Source organism: Argopecten irradians, chromosome 10, assembly GCF_041381155.1.
Source record: "Argopecten irradians isolate NY chromosome 10, Ai_NY, whole genome shotgun sequence".
NCBI lineage: Eukaryota > Metazoa > Mollusca > Bivalvia > Pectinida > Pectinidae > Argopecten > Argopecten irradians.
Window position 1 is genome coordinate 27,979,628 of NC_091143.1, and position 11,393 is coordinate 27,991,020.

At 33.3% G+C, this 11,393-nt stretch overlaps 1 non-coding gene across 1 annotated transcript; it reads left to right on the forward strand.

The window, feature by feature from the left end:
- The first annotated feature begins 4,848 nt into the window (after nucleotides 1-4,848).
- Trnar-ucg (transfer RNA arginine (anticodon UCG)) lies at nucleotides 4,849-4,921 on the forward strand. The gene has a single exon. It is a non-coding gene; the product is annotated as a tRNA-Arg (tRNA).
- Nucleotides 4,922-11,393: the final 6,472 nt, after the last annotated feature.

Consider the following 11,393-nt stretch of genomic DNA (forward strand, 5'->3'; position numbering starts at 1 on the left):
AACATATTAATGCGCGGCAGCGTCTGATTCATATTATACGGCTCTCAAATCACGTATTGATAAAACTACTCAGGAATATCAAAGCTAACTACATCACTCATCTTATCTCTGGCTGTTTGTCTATATCTACAATCAAACAAGATTATAATCATATAATCCTAACAGAACGTCTCAGTTTGTGAGGTGATTATTTTTTATAATTGTTTTATTTTTCAAAAGTCTTTTTTTTACATATATATTAATATTGTACAGATTTAGAACTACATACAAAAATAACATGCAAAGTGAACACAGATACACACACTCAGCCTGCACATTCATATATCTTATTATAACAGATTAACGGTAGGAAACGATACAAATAAAAACAAAAAGAAAATTTGAACACCAGAGACAGATAAGCAAAACAATGAGTCAGAAATAAGCAAAACTAAAGTATACAACATGTATTGACACCATCACAATGAGATGAACAGGAAGAGTAAACAAAACAGAAAACATGGACGAACAAACAGACAGACATTAAAACTTGTAGACAAACAGAATTGACAGACTTACATTGTACGTGTAGTATCAGAATGACAACTGATAACATGGATGGACATAATGACAAAACATGGACTGACAAAAGAAAGTGGGGAGACTACATACTGTGATATATAAACACCTCATTTCACATCGATTAGCCATAGCGAAGCTATCCAATTTTAAGAAAAAAAAGATCTCACACGTAATGGGAAAACATACATTAATAAATAACATGTGATCAGGGACCTCCCAAAATATTTGGTGCTTTGCCAAGATATGGACGGACATATAAAAAACCTTGTATGATATAATAATATGGATATGAGGGCCATATAAAAAAAATGCATAAAAAAAACCTTAAATGTCATATTCCTAACAATGGCAACCATATTTTCCAATCATTTTCAAATTTCATTTGAAAGGAATCGCTTTTATTAAAAAATTTTATATTTCTGGATACTGTAGTGATCTTTTATAACATTTACAAGTGCCTTGATGTTAAGTGAGGTGATTTTAGCCTCATAGGAAATGTATAAGCGTTGTCACACGCTTTATTTGCTAGAGCACGTACCCTTTTAGGTGGGAGGGAGGGGGTGAATCTTTGTCTTACCACTTGACGTTTTGAACTAGTCATATCTTTGAACGGCATTTATATGTTAATATTTTCTTTATCTTTGTTTGTCAATAAACACCAACGTTTTAGCGATGTAGTTTGATCTTTTTAGCTCTTCAGAGGTAATATAGATTTGTTTTAGGTTTCTTCGTCGTCTTAATTAGTTGGAATTTGAAAGGTAAATGTTCCGTTAACCTCCCTATAAACATGAACGACATTACACAGTTTTCGGAACAATTTAAGGTGAAAAGTTATAAATGAAAGATCGATAAAGGGGTGATAGACTGCAAAGTATTTTCAGGTCATTAAGGTGATGATGCATGTATCAAATGTAGAATATCACCAACGACACCGGACAACATACACCACTCGGTCACAGCATACTGAAAATGGACAAACCAGTCGTTCCACTCTTTGTACATGTATGGTTGAGTTATGAGCAGGAGCGGAAAGACAATGATGAGTCTAAGCCAGCGGACAAACTCTAGAGCAAAAGGAAGAAAAAAGAAAAAATAATATCCTATATTTAGTCGCTTTCAATAACTAACAAGTTCAATATTGTTTCCATCTGTTTTGGTTTATTTTGGAATATTCACTAGACAACATATTTATATACATATACGTTAACAAGGTAGGTGCTATTATCTCTTCAATCTCTAGTGAATTTGGGCTATAGCAGTTATCATACTGTACATACAATGTACACGTGTGCTGTCGGCAAATGTCTTTAATAATTTAGTGACATTTCGCCCAAAAATTCTATTCACAAAAAAAATGTTGTTTGGGCTTACATTGCTTACATCTGAACGTGTATCTATCCTCAAGATAATTTGCTGTTTTAAATACATGTCGGTTAGCTACTGTGATAGTATGAAATCGGCAACCATATTTGCTATTGTACGGATCATTGTATTTAGTGCTATTTATAATATAAACTCTTATCTTATCTATTTAAATGACATGTGCATAATAAATGAAATGTTATATTGCCTTGTACATGCTATATCAATATATTCAACAGGATTCTTTGTCATGTATTTGCATTACGGCATTGTCTCCAGCTATTTTTCAATAACAAGACTACATCGGCGAAGCTGTGCAATGCAATCACTAAATCACGTCTGGCCATTATTTACAAGTTATTTGATAGAACACGCAATGAAATGTGGTAGCCAAATTTCCTTGTTCTAGCTGACACGTCTTATCTGAAAGTAGTTATTCAAATACAAGACTTTTCAGTCTCCAAGCATACATTGTATATATAAAATGACAAAGATTTTTTTTTCAATGTCTGGTCACGTTATAGCAATCGGTAAAAATTTACAATGTTTTTATCATTCATGCGTGTTAAAAAGGAGCTATCCTGATTCATTTTCTTGGCTTAGACATGAGAAGTTTGTTTTTCTTACTATAGTCTTGATATTTTTTTGTTTTATTTTATCAAATCATTTTTTCGAGCATGTGATTGTTCAGTGTTCTATCAATAATTGTTGTGGGTGTGCTGCTGGTATTTTGCAGTGTATTTAGGCTACGTGATTTACATTTAAATACAGTAATAGATTTAACATATCTGTCCTATGTCATATCTTCTGTTCATATTTCGTGGTCAGTGTTGATTTTCCTTGAAGTTTATAAAAAAACGCTAATTTATTACATATTTTACTTAAAGATGCTCCACCGCTGACAAACGGTCGTGGTGGTCGAGTGGTTCATTAATGTCTCGACATATCACCGCAAGCCCTCCATTTCTGGGTTGCGAGTTCATATACCACATATGTGGCTGTTGCCAGATACTGGACCGCTGGCCTATGGTTTTTCTCTCGGTAATCCGGCTTTCCTCCGCCTACAAACCTGACACGTCCTTACATCACTCTGACTGTAAATAGGATTATAAAACTAATTATATCCACAATCCATGTTACTGGACGAATATATCATTTGTGCAAATCGTCTGCACTTCATTCATGTACAACTATCGACACTTAAGACAAAATTATTATAACAATTCGGGATATGTTTTCTGAAACACTCTGTACAAAAGAAATTAATAGCGATTATTTTTCTTGTCTTCCTGACTTGTTTTATCTTAAAGTATTAATCAAATATATGCCTTTCCTTATTGCATGTTTCATTTTATTTTTTATTTTATTTTTCATGTTATATCTGAAATGAAAATTAATTTTTCTATGTCTGCCCATGCTGATACATAGTACACTGTCCCTAAAAATCGTACGTGTTAGGGAATATGGGTTTTCTCATTTACTTGGTTCGGGCAAGACTTTATGTTTTCTATATTTTCACCCCTATAGATTTCGTTTTATGTGATCAACGTTTTAGTTACTGTACATGTAGTGTACATATGATGTGCGATTACACTTAACACCAAGTCAGTATCAATCTGCTGGTGTCTGTATACTTTATAAATGCGATCACGCATGCCTGAAAGAAAAAGTACATCTGCAGGAACGACCAGACATTGAGAAAATTAGTTGTCATTTCATATATAAAATTGCGAATAAAAATCACGTATGCTTGGTGACAGAAAAATCCTATACTTAAAATAAAAATAACACTTTTTATATAAGCCGAGAGAAAATTTCCATATTTGAAATAACACTTTTAGATAAGCCATGTCAGTGAGGATACGGAATACTGGCAACCATATTTCATTGTACGTTTTATCATCAAGTGACATGCAAACAGTTACAAATGTACCTGACGCAAATTTTGTAATATCATCAAATAGAAATCATACTGGTGCAAATACTTATTGATATACCATATATCAGGCATGGTAACATCGTGTATTGGTAGTTTTACGGATGATATACTTTATCTCAACCAAATATGATTATACACGGTATCATATACAATCTACCATGCGCATGCGTGATATAGTCATTTATTTATCAGTTGTTAACCGACATGGTATTATCACAGCAGATCCTTTTGATAGTTTGACATGAACATTGTACCCTCATTCCGCTATAAGTTTAACGTGGATATAAATTATATTGGGTAATTTAGGCGAAATATCGCTATCAAAAGATCAATGAAATGGTCTGGAATCGAATCTAGGCCTACTGTTTACTGATGAATGTCGCCTTGTTAATCGTAAGGAAAGAAACACCATTGATCGTGTACAAGGATAAAAGGACTTTCGGACAGTTTTAAATATAAAAAAATACATTTTCAATAGAAAACGTAGATTTCCTTTGACAGAATAAAAGATAGTATTGAAATAATGAAAATTCACCTTCGTAACACGAAAGACACTTACAATGTAATTGAAAATGACAATGTGTAGTCAAAAAATTTGGAAATAGGTAAAGTACATGTACAATTTATATTTTTCTTGAAAACCAACCATATCTTCTAAATTACAATGTAATGATGAATATGCAGTGTATGTAGTCCGAACGATTTGCACAAATAGGCAAATTGCACGGTATTATCATTCCAGAGATATGTTTTTGGGATGATGAAAAACATTGAATATGTATATGAAAAAAACTGATTTTTTTTCTCCTAAATTATCTCTTCTGTTAAAATTTCATGTTGATGTAAATTTCCTTAAAGTCAAAGAAAACACCCTTTGTATTACATAACACATTGATCAATAATCTACTTCAATTGTTGTAATTGAGATGCAGGATGCCATTATAAAATGCAGCTGCTCATACCAAGTAATAAAATCAACTTAATAAGACCGCGTGGCCTAATGGATAAGGCGTCCGACTTCGAATCGGAAGATTGCGAGTTCGAGTCTCGTCGTGGTCGATAGTATTTTTGTAGTTTTTGGGGTTGTTTTTTTCTCGTATTTTCGGGTTCCTTATTAATCGTATTGACCTTGTGACAAGGTATATGTAACAGATTTAATGAGATGGTGATTAACAAGAAAAGGTTGTAGGCCATGGGCTAGGAGGGTCCCACATGCACCCCCCCCCCCAAACTTCCGAACCAATATTTTTCTTAAGCCTTATGACCCACTGATCACAAATCAAAATGTTAACATTGCATAAGTTGGGATGAACTTCCGGTTATGACGTCATCAAGATGGCCGCCATCTCGAATTTCACTAAAACATGAAAAATAGTCATAACATTGACATTTTTCAACCGAAGTAGACAAATGAGATATCAAAATGACCACAATAGAACAATAAAAATATATCAGGACCAAATAATCCAATATATGTAGTGATTTTTACGCAAAAGTGAAAAAATAGGATTTTAAGCTCAAAAATGGTAATTTTTTAGTAAATTTTTCATATTTTGCTTGACGCAGCAAAAAGTTTTCCAACAGCAAACAATTATTTCTAATTAGTTTTTTGTCCACTTATAATCAGTTTAAAAAAAAAAAAACACAAAAAAACATTGTTAACATTGTATAAGTTCCGGTAATGACGTCATTAAGATGGCCGCCATCACGAATTTCACTAAAAAAAAAAATATTCATAACATTCGACATTTTTCAACTGAATTAGACAAATAAGGTATCAAAATGACCACAATAGAACAACAAGTACATATCAGGACCAAATAATCCAATATATGTAGCGATTTGTATGTAGGAAATGAAAAAATAAGATTTTAAGCTCAAAAATGGTAATTTTTCAGCAAATTTTTCATATTTGTCTTCACGCAGCAAAAATGTTTCCCAACAACAAATTATTATTCGTAATCAGTTTTTTTTATATCTTATCAATCAATAAATCAATAAAAACACCAACAAAAACAAAAATATATAGAAATGCAAAATATAATTAATACTCTCATTAGTTTTACAAAACATCACCAGGTGCGTATAATGGGCATATGCTATTTTTCGAACTCCAAACCGCTGACGCTGACCAGCGTCTCAAAAATAATTATTACAGCCCAACACCTACTGATAGAGTAACAAATATAACCTAAGCCTGTGTTTCCGTTTATATCATTTTCCAGAACGTTTGTGCCTTTGAAAATGAGAACATTCATTGTTTATTTCCTATACATAGCATAGACAAAATGTTAGATGGTGACTACAGTGTATCATATTTCTTTCATTGGTTCTTAATGATAACCATTATCATTGTGCGTGCTTTCTCGCCTCACTGCTCCATCCACTGAAGAGACTCGGCATGTCTGGTAGCTGGTAGTCCAAATCATCAGAATAATGAGATATCAATATCAAATTTGTCGAAAGCCAGAGAAAGTCTTCAATGTCGATGACCTGATGTGACACTACATTACCAGTGTTGTTCTAGCCTGTCATCTTTCATAACCAATCCTTGGCTAGAGTTCATATCAGGAACAACAGATTCAGAGATGTGGGATCTCCCTAAGATTCTAACATATCGTATATGCTGTTTCAGACTTGTTCGGCATAAAGGAAACTACACCAGATCCACATTCTCCGTCTTGTGGAATTGTTTCTCCGTAGCCAATAGCTCCATAATTTGTATGAAGCACCATTCATTAATCTCGTGGACCCTCGTGCGACAATAAATGGTACAGGTGATATCATCGAGGTCATTAATGAGGCCATTAATGTTAAATGTTTTTCATTGGTCTAACTTTTCTAACTCCCTTGAAGGTGATGGTTTTGTCACATCTGGTGTATGCGTAAAGAAACCATTGAAGACTCTCCAGAAAAAAAAAGTTTTGTACAGTGCTTTCCAGACTTGGCAAATAGTGGAACTTCACTGCAGACCTCATTTATGACCTCAAAGAATCCACCTGTGCCATCTATGGTCACTGAAGGTTCACAAGAATGAGGAATTGTGCTTCATACGAATTAAGGAGAACCAGCTCAAACCTTCGCAGAATGTGTCGATCTGATAGTCTGGAAACATCATATATGATATGTGAATCACTAGGTTGGAAACAGGAAGAGCTCCTACATCCATGAAACTGATGTTTCTTATGTTAACTATGGCCATGGACGGTTGACAAGCTACAACTACGATGGCAGCCCGGTAATGTAATGTTACATCAGCTCATCAGCTCATTGCCATCGAAGACCAAGAACTAGTGAAAGAAATATGCGACACTGTTAAGTAACCGTCTGACATTTCCTTACGTTATACACAGGAAATAACACTGGATGTGCTCATTCTAAAAGGCACAAACTGTTTAGGAAAGTGTTATGGTATTTACGGAATGACAGAATTACCTCAGTTTTAATTTGATACCATATAGCTATTAGTTGGCGTTTTTGCTGTAATAATTCAGTTTGAGACGCTATTAGTGTACAACATTTCGAACATGAAAGTGAATTATTTTGAAGTCCCACTTAGATATTCAGCCAACCTAAAATTCAAATTTGTTAAGATAGAATTTTCATAGCCACTGTTATATTCAGGAAATTCTAAGACATCAGGAAACTGTAGTGTCGGCGGTTTGGGAAAAATACACAATCATATGCCCTGTAGACAGCAAACGGCGATGTTTTGTAAACCAAATGATGGTATAACAATAATTCTCTTTTGCATTTCTATATATTTTGTTGTTGTTTTTACTGATTGACAGAGATCAAATAATTGATTACGATCAATAATAAATGTTGGGAAACATTTTTGCTGCGTGAAGACATATGAAAAATTTGCTGAAAAATTACCATTTTTGAGCTTAAAATCTTATTTTTTCATTTCCTACGTACAAATCGCTACATATATTGGATTATTTGGTCCTGATATGTATTTGTTGTTCTATTGTGGTCATTTTGATACCTCATTTATCTCTTTCAGTTGAAAAATGTCAATGTTTTGAAATATTTTTCATTTTTTAGTGAAATTCGTGATGGCGGCCATCTTGATGACGTCATAACCGGAATTTACACAATTGTTAACATTGGTTTTTTTTTGTTTTTTTTGTTTAAACTGATTTTATAAGTGGACAAAAACTAATTAGAAATAATAGTTTGCTGTTGGAAAACTTTTTTGCTGCGTCAAGCAAAATATGAAAAATTTACTAAAAAATTACCATTTTTGAGCTTAAAATCTTATTTTTTTTCACTTCTTGCCTAAAAATCACTACATATATTGGATTATTTGGTCCTGATATGTTTTTATTGTTCTATTGTGGTCATTTTGATACCTCATTTGTCTACTTCGGTTGAAAAATGTCAATGTTATGACTATTTTTCATTTTTTAGTGAAATTCGAGATGGCGGCCATCTTGATGACGTCATAACCGGAAGTTCATCCCAACTTATGCAATGTTAACGTTTTGATTTGTGATCAGTGGGTCATAAGGGTTAAGAAAAATATTGGTTCGGAGGTTTGGGGGGGGGGGTGCATGTGGGACCCTCCTAGCCCATGGCCTATACTCTTTATACCTATAAGAACACATGAGCACAAATTTATAAAAAAAGACATTCATCTTTTAATGTTGAGATAAAAAAAACTTTTTTGTTTGTATTTTGGGAATCTGCATAAACATTAACAAAAGGTCCATGGGCATTAACGGTCACTTGAGTTCAAATACAGAATGAAACAAAGAAATATACACACTATATATTGGCCCATCAGTCCCCTGAAGTCAGTCAGTGATTTTATAAATTTGACTTTTTAATCTATGAAGATTAATTCCATCAAAACTGTAAATTCAGAAGAAAGGTTTATGAAATTTTAGCTTATTTGACCCCTTTTGGCTCACCCATCTAGCACTGGGGGTCAGCTAGGAACAATATTTATAAGATGTTAAAATGCTATCTCAGACTTGTAATTCTAACCCAGTTTGACTCATTTCCTATGAAAACCAAGCAAATAATGTTCGTACATGCGTTTTTCCTAAATAAACTTTAGTAAAATTTGACCCCCTCTTCAGGGGAAATCTGAGATCCCAGGGCCATGAAATTCACAATTCATGTAAAGAGCCTTAAAGCCACACTCAATCTATGAAGAGTATCTTGTTCCATGAAATCTGTGAATTCAGAAGAAGATTTTTGAAATTTTCGCCATTTTGACCCCTTTTGGCCCCGCCCCTCTGGCCCCTGGGCGTCGGCCAGAAAAAATATGGATATGGCGTTAAAATGCTATTTCATGTTAATAATTCTAACACAGATGGACTAATTTCCTATGAAACCTAAGCAAATAATGTTTATAAAAGTGTTTTTTCCTATATAAACTATAGTAAACTTGACCCCCTTCCCAGGGAGAAACTTGAGACCCCAGGGTCACATAATTCACATTTTTTGTAAAGGTCCTTTAGACCTTTCCGTTTATGAATTTGCTTCAACCTGTTCCAGCATTTCAGAAGAAGAATTTGAACAAAAATACATTGTGTTGCTAGGTCGTTTTGGTTAAACTTATCCAACTCAAAGACTGATGTTGTCCTGACATATTTGATCCATTTGCCTACAACCAAAGATGTTAAAAATACAAATAGGATGTAGATCTAGGCTACATGTTGTAGCGAACAACACAGATTCACCGACACACAACATGTAAACATTGCGACGTCATCGGAATGTGCAATTTATCATACGCACGGAAGCATTGCTCAAAGAGGTACGGTAGTAACATAAACAATGTAACTTTTCTACATTTGTAATTACATACGCACATTTATATGTGTTCAAACCTATTTTGATACATGTACATGTTCATCGAACGTACGTTCGGTAATGAAAACACAAAGAGTTTCGGATTTGGAACATAATAAATTCATCCGCGCGGCTCCATATTGCGCGTGACATACTCAATCTATCGAGAAATAAAGTTGAGTAGCCTTTGGTTGAAATCAACGGTGTTTATACTATCAATTCACCCCTGACTCTAAATATTAATAAATACGTTTGTAAAAAGTCATTTTTATCTCGAAAAATAAAATTATGGTTGGAAATGGTATTCAAATAACATTATAAATAATTATTACATAATTGCATGTTATATCGATTTTAAAAAGATGAAGCAAAAGAGATTAAGAATGGAATATAAATATAGATTAAATGAGAAATCTAAAAAAAAACGTTGATGTGTTATGAAAATAGAACAATCCAGGCGCATCGTAAAGGAGTTTTGCTTCAATGACTTCTAGTAGACAGAAATTGAGTGATGACGACCATAGAATGTCCCTGATTCCATGTAAGCTTTAGCAAATGGCCTGACAAGCTCATCAGTTTAAAGCACCAACATGGGTGTATTTGCACTATATAATCACGCTGATCGTCTATAAAACTCGCTTATGATATCAGTTTTGCATTAAAAGACTGTTTTGCAATTGTTTTTTATTCTCAAAGACAAACACAGAGTTTGTGATACCGTTCAAAGATTAACCCATATACGTGTATTTTGCAATTGATCATGAGGGCCAATCTAGATGGCTCTTTGGATGATTTGTGTTTTGAAATTACGTATAGACGCATTACTTTTCAACGGTCAAGAATGTAATGTAGTTGATTTAGAGGTATATGATATTGAGATGAAGCTGATATATGTAGCTTATTGCTTATATTATCAAAAATGATTATCCATAAGGAAGAGGAATGGTAACTCTTTGTAAAGGTTTTACTTGTAGTTTACCCACTGTTATTGCTGTCATCTTGATTCCGTAGTTATACTATTTAAAGTTATTTTAAAATGTAACAAGTAACAATGTATACTTTGAATATACAGCCAAGACGTTATATGAGTAATAAATTATGTTTAAACTTATTTTTGAATTATGTCAGATCTAGTATCACTGATTTCATGACTGGCAAATGAAAAATAAAAACAACTCATATAGAGCTTAACCTCTGAACATATTTAAAGTCAATTAATATAATCATTATATAGCACAGCCCCAAACTACTTAGAATTGGCTCCCAACGAGTATAGTATTTAAACAAGTGATGTAGATTTTAAAAAGTTTATCAATGCATATTTTTTTAAGTCGTAACAAATATATATATTCAAATACATTTGTATGCTAGAGTAATGTACACTAACTAAACATATGTTATAAAGAAATGTGGTATAAAGTAATATTCGATAATTTGATTGACTATAATTATTCACATCATATAAAAATAAGAGGCAAGCAAAATTTGTCTCAATACCATCTTTTGTCTGTGTATCATTAGTGCAAACTGATTGTATTTCAATCATAACCTCGATAAGCGAAATTAAACATATTATTTACCCATACCCCTATATTTTGGAAGTGATCGAAATTGAATAGTTCTACATAACAAGAAGCCCATGGGCCTTAACGGTCACATGAGTTTTGATACAGAACGAAAGAAAGACATAAAAACACTACATACAGGCCCATCAGGCCCTTGA